We start from the raw sequence: 6450 nt of genomic DNA, 5'->3' as shown, positions 1-6450 counted from the left end.
TTCCACAGGCGAGATAGGTGTGATCCTTAGGTTATAATATTAGAACAAACAACCTATTTGTGAAGTATTTATTGAGTATTAGATACTAAAATTAAGTTTTTCCCTTTCTCTATCTTTCGTAGGAAAATAGTGATAGAAATGTCTAAAGGTGGCATTCCGATCCTGGCAGTCGCGACTCGGCTGCCGCAGCCGACTGCCGCGACCCATTGAAACTGCTCGGTCGCGCGACAATTACCATTCGGATAGAAGCGACCCTGTTTCCCAATTTATAGAGTCACTTAGTACTAGACCGAAGCCACTGTGAATAGTTGTGTGTGTTCGTCGTGTTTAAAGATTGAAGCAAAACTATGTCAGATATAGCAAAACAAGAACTTTTGATGCGGCTACTGGAGGACGAAGAAGAGGATGATGATATAATTTTGCTCTTACTATCTGCAAAGAGAAATAAAATTGATTCATTTTATACATCAAGACATGCTGAAGGCTGCTTTGAAATTTTAATAAAACGGCACTCGAATATCAAAGACGCAAAATTCAGAAAGTATTGCAGACTAAATAAAACACAGTTTAGATTTGTACTCAGTTTAATTCAAAATGAAATCCAACCAAAAAAACAAGGTTCGATTACAGCTGAGGAAAAATTATTTCTTACTTTAAGGTAAATATGTAAGACTATTATTTATATCATTTGACTCATTATAATAATCGAAATTAAAAGTATTCGATTTATTTAAGTTAATTGCTGTAACGGGTAAATTAGTTGTATTCAAATTGCTCAAGTCACTAGCTTCAAGGGGCGAATGAGGCGACGAAACAGAACTTATTGGAGAATATGAATTTGATGATAAATACTCAGAGCTTTGGTGTAACAGAGAGCTATTGGAGGTATTGCTGGAACTCTGGTTTAGACTCTTTAACTCATATTCTGCTAAAATATTGAAAACTTTAGTTTTAGCTTGTATTCTCAACGCAGGAGTAAGTTTTTTCAACATTGTCCCAACATGTGAGCAAAACGATTTTATAGCATCTACATCTGGTTCATCTATTTGGACTGCGTTTGACTGAGATTTCAGATCCTGAATTTCAGCTCGTCTTTGGATATCCCTCTCTTTCCAATAATGTAATAACGCCACATTCATAGCATTATTTTGACCTACCTTCTTTTTTTTGAAAACGGCGCCGGCGCCAGTAGACCGTTTTGCGTTTGTTGTTTCATCTTTATCAGTCGTATCTGTACTGTCTGTTTCTTCCGTTACACTTCTATTTGCACTTACGACTGTTATTTCACTGTCCATTTCTATTTCATTATTCTCTATTTGTGTATTATTATCGTCATTATTATTATAAGGTTTTCACCATTTAAAGCATCGTTTTCACCATGATCGGCATCCTAAGAGTCTTCAATATTACTCACACTTTTTCTTTCTGCTGGGATTTTTTCCAAAAACTGCAGTCTTTCAAGCAAAGGCCATTTTTTTGGATTGCTACCCGCTGCTGATCCAGTTGGTAATTTATTTTTACGTTTGATTCGTGCGTAAGAATCTCGGATACATTTCCACCGTTTTTTGCAATCATCACCTAAAACATAAATTTTATTTCAGGTTCCTGGCAACTGGTGAAACTTACGCATCATTAGAATTTATGTATCGCATATCAGCAAGCTATATAAGTAGAATAATCCAGCAAGTTCTGAGAAGTTTAAGAAATAATTTAGTACCAATATTTCTTCCTGTGCCAACGGAAAATCAACTAAAGGGCGCAGCCAAACAGTTTTGGAATAGGTGGAATTGTCCGAATTGTTTTGGAGCCATCGATGGGAAGCATGTACGTATTAGAGCTCCAACACACAGTGGATCAATGTTCTTTAATTACAAAGATTATTTTTCCACTGTGCTGCTGGCTATAGTAGATGCAAACTACAAATTTGTTGCTGTCGATGTGGGTTCGTATGGAAAGGAAGGCGACAATGGGATATTTCAAAAGTCAGCTATGGGGAAGAAAATTATTTCTGGCCAATTTAATGTGCCTCAACCAGCATCTTTACCAGGCACAAATATCTTAATTCCACATTTTTTAATTGGCGACGACGCTTTTGCATTGGATGTCAACATGATGAAACCTTATTTCAAAGATTATGTTCGAAGTGATCGTGCTAAAGCAATCTTTAATTACCGTATCTGTCGAGCTCGAAGAGTCTCAGAGAATGCTTTTGCTCTGTTGAGCTAAGTATTCCGAATTTTATATACACCTATTGGAATTAAACCCGAAATATGTGATGACTTGATTATTGTTCTATGTTGCCTCCATAATTTACTACGGGATGCGTATTTAGAAAATAATGGTGTCCCATTTTACCATTACGATGAGACAAAACCCAAACCTATACAAAACATGATTTTATTGGCTCGCAGGGAAGGATTTATAAACATCGCTGGATTACAAATCAGGGATACTCTTAAAGATTTCTTTAACTCAGAAGTTGGAAAAGTAGCATGGCAAGAAGAATGGATAAGTAGAAGGAATTGAATAAATGATTTTTTTTGGCAAATATATATTATTTCTTAAACAGGGTTTCCCACGACGAACTGGGGCGATCGATTTTTCGAAAAGTATGATTTGTGGTACATTTGGAAAATTTGGCAACGTCGATAAAGGGTAAAAATCTAGCTGTTAAAAATATTTTGAGTAATGCAGTGTTGTCGCTTCTATATAAAACCGGCAACGTTTTTCTTATTTTAAATGAAACACCCCATATATTTTTTATCATTTAGAGTCTCCATAAAAATTTAAGAAATCTGGTATACCATGTTATGGCCTACCTTTAACTGTTTTTGACAAAATGAGTTGAACATCCACTTTTTTAGTACTTTGACCAGTCATAACTTCCAAACTATTTAAGCTATTAAGCTAGAAAGAAACGGTTTTCACTGTCCTATCCTAATTTTTAAAGATCTTAATGTATGCAATGACAGTTGTCATTGCCAAAAATTTTAAAAATTAACATCTGTCATATTATTTTTTTAAAAATTATTTAGCGAGCTTTTAAAAGTTACGTGAAATAAACGTGAAAACCGTTTATCTTAAACTCTAACTTAAATAGTCTTAAAAAGTCTTTTTCGAAATCCTACGTTTCGAGCAAACGATCGCCGCAGTTCGTAGTGGGACACCCTGTATACTGGCATTCGTACATAATAAGATCCAAATTTTTTAAATAAAATATGCTCTTAGTTTTGGCATTTTCCATTATAAGCAATAAATTATTTATAAAATTAAAATTAAATCCTCAAAACTTACCAGTTTAATTTTAATCTTTATTTTTAATAATAAAATAGTGTTCCATAGGAAATAAACCCTGTACTTTGTATTTTAACAGGAGTTATGTATTTGTACAATAATAATAGGAATAAATAATAATAAATGAAAATAAAAACATAGCATTTACTTGTCTTTTTTAGCTTTTTTGCTATATGCTCCCAAATATTTTCGCGAACGGTACTGTCCTTATACGATTTTAGTCGGAAATCATATAGAGGAGGATTTTTATTAATCATTTCAATTAAATATTCATCATCTTGGTCATTAAACGTGGCCATTTTTGCTCAGTCACTGATTGAGTCGCGCGACCATACTGCTCTTGAAGCGGTCTGGCGGCGCTGCCAAAATGACGCGCATGCCGCGTTCACTAGCGGCGCGACCCAGTCGTGTACATCCATAGTGTGACCACAGAGTGGACGCGAGATTCTCGCATACCGGTGACTCGCGTCATCTCGCGTTTATCGCTTTAAAAATTATTTCGAATATTTATATGAACGTATACACAGTTAAAACTGGTTAAAGCAGGTCCGTGCAGATAACCTGCTAGCCAGCGTTTAAAGTAATAAAAATTTAGTTTATTTCCACGCTTGTCGTACGCGTGTCCACGTGTGTTGCCATGGAAAAGGAACTACTTATTGCTGGGGTTTTTGAAAGGACAGCTATTTGGAACAAGAGGGATAAATTACATACATTACTTGCATCCATTGCAAGCGCAATGTGATTGACAAATACTGAAAGGAAATAAGCGCTGAAATGAAACAAGATGGTACGTACTTAAGAAGTATGTTTACTACACCATTATTTCTTAAGATTATTTTGCAGTATTCTTATTTATTAAGATTAATTTAGGTTTTGTATAATAAAGGATACTGAGAAAAATACGTCATAAAAACATCGCGAATATTTTTTGCTTCATTTGGAGGTCTTCCCGTCGTCTTTTTCCTGGCATTTTCTGAGCCATTTTCAATAGATACTTCACTGAGATGTCTTTCAAAACCTTCCTTATCATTGATTGTATTATATAAAAGGCAAATACCTTTAATAATATTGTCTGCTGTTGTAATATTGGTTTCAATACATTTTGAAAGTATACGCCATTTTGAAGTAATTATACCGAACGTACATTCTACACATTTTCTAGCACGAGATAAGCGTTTATTAAAACATTCCTTTTCAATACTTAAATTTTTTCCACCAAAAGGTTTTAAGAGGGAAGGCAGGAGTGGGTATTCCTCGTCACTTATTAATACAAAAGGCGCCTTTATTGTTGTTTGGGATAAATTAGATGGTTGCGGGATTTTTAATATGCCATTTTTTAATTGACGATATAGTTCAGAGGCCTGAAATGTACCACCGTCGCTCTGTTTACCGTAACCGCCAATTTCTACAGCAATAAATTTGTAATTAGCGTCGGCTACACCCTGTAAAACTACAGAAAAATAGTGTTTATAGTTATAGAACATCGATCCTGAATTTTTGGGACAAACAATTCGAACGTGTTTTCCGTCAATGGCTCCCATACAGTGCGAAAAATTTCAAATGGCATTAAATTCTTCTGATATTCTTTGAAAATCTTTCTCATTTGGAGTTGGCATATGAATGGGTTGTAAAACATCCCATATTATACACACTGTTTCTTGAACTATTTGTCCTACAGTTGATGCGCCGAGTCTAAATGAAAATGCAATTTGCATGAATGACGATCCTGTTGCCAGATATCTGAATCAAAATCAAATCAAAATCAGCAAAATCAAAAAAAAGTTTAAAAAAATATTAATTGCTTCATTACAATTTGATCGACACGAATTTAATTTTTGTAAACTGTGGTTGTTATAAAAAAATATGTATATAAAAAAAGATGTAATAAAAATATATATAAAAAAGTAGCTTGTATTTTTATTTGTTAGAGTCCAAGATCAGAAAGCAATGAAAATACCCTCCATCAAGATCTGGAGACGCTGCTGAAGATGTGCCCACATCCAAGTGGCCATATTTCGAACAACTTCTTTTCCAAGGGACGTTATCAAGCCGAGGGTAACCAGTGGAAATTTGTCGAGCACGCAGTCAACGCAGCAGGCAGAACAGACATAGGAGACAGAACAAAATAAATCTTTGAACGAGAATAGCGATAAAGAGGAATCTTCTCAAGCTAGGCAAAGTTGCGTGATACCACCTACTTGTATTTTAGGGTAAACTAATCCTATTTTGGCATCTAGTACATCACAGGGAAGAAAAAGAACTGCTACTGATGCATATCAGGAATCAATTCTGGAAATAGAAAAACGCAAAGTCGAGTATCTGGAAAATAAAGCCAAAAAAAGTTGCACTGATCACGATGACGAACATCTGTCATTTTTTAAAAGTTTGCTTCCACATGTAAGGAAAATATCTGAAAACAGAGTATTATCTTTTCGTTGCCGCGTATAAGAATTAGTGGATCAATATTCCTACCAACATAACACTTTTTCGTTCCTCCTCCATTATATTCTACATCGTCCCATTCTAGTGGGTATTCTTCTGGCGATCCTAACTATCATACCATACATGAAAACACCCACTCTTCCATTCCCTTAAACCCATCAATCACGTTTCAAAGGCTTCCTGCTAATGTTCCTACACCTATTTATAATAACCAGGACTACCAGGAGGAAAACTCAACTTATAATCCTTATTTCCATTAACGAATAACAGTATTCCTATATGGCGTTAAGTTTATATTTGTTTAAACAAAAGTAATAAAACAATTTTATAACCTAAAAATAAGTTTGTTTTATATTGGAAATGTATACTACTATCTTCCATTTATACCACTAAATACCTACCATTTAAACTAAATAAGAAGAAAAATATACTATTAAAAGTAATTTAAATTATTTAACAAAACTTACCTTAGGGTTATAACAAGTCTTTCTTCTGGTAAAATAGACTGCTTATGTAGATTGCACCAATTTTCGGTTAAACGACATTTTTCTGTAATATAATTAAAAGTGTCCTGACTCATTTTCATATATTGGAAGAATCTTTCATTATCATTCTTTAAATTTGGAAATAAATGATGGTATTCACCGTAAGTTTTTTTTTTACGATTAATAGAATGAATTCCAACTTTTTTTCTGTTTAGTTTGGTAAAAATAA

Source organism: Anthonomus grandis, chromosome 2 (genome assembly GCF_022605725.1).
Source record: "Anthonomus grandis grandis chromosome 2, icAntGran1.3, whole genome shotgun sequence".
Taxonomy (NCBI): domain Eukaryota; kingdom Metazoa; phylum Arthropoda; class Insecta; order Coleoptera; family Curculionidae; genus Anthonomus; species Anthonomus grandis.
The sequence above is the reverse complement of the archived record's forward strand: the minus strand, read 5'-3'. Positions refer to the sequence as shown.